Genomic DNA, 285 nt, shown 5'->3' on the forward strand with positions numbered 1-285 from the left:
TCATGTGCCTTTGTTTCATTGATGAAAACATAAACTAGACACTTAGAGGATTGGAACTGCTTTCATCAGAGGGACATGTTTGCTAGGTTTTTATGTATTTGCACAGGAAAATGTTGAGTGTTTCCATTTATTTCAGGCATCCCTAGTCAGTGGAGCTCCTGAACATAATGGAAATGGATATGCAATTATTTTTGTTGAAAGACCAGGCTTTTAAGGGAGTACTTGGATTTGAACCAAGGACCACTTGATCTGTAGTCAAACACTCTACCACTGAGCTATACCCCC

The 285-nt window shown here is 39.3% G+C and overlaps 1 non-coding gene across 1 annotated transcript; it reads right to left on the reverse strand.

The window, feature by feature from the left end:
* Positions 1–213: 213 nt before the first annotated feature.
* Positions 214–285, reverse strand: TRNAC-ACA. The gene has a single exon. It is a non-coding gene; the product is annotated as a tRNA-Cys (tRNA).

The sequence above is a fragment of the Mauremys reevesii genome, linkage group 17, assembly GCF_016161935.1.
Source record: "Mauremys reevesii isolate NIE-2019 linkage group 17, ASM1616193v1, whole genome shotgun sequence".
Lineage (NCBI taxonomy): Eukaryota > Metazoa > Chordata > Testudines > Geoemydidae > Mauremys > Mauremys reevesii.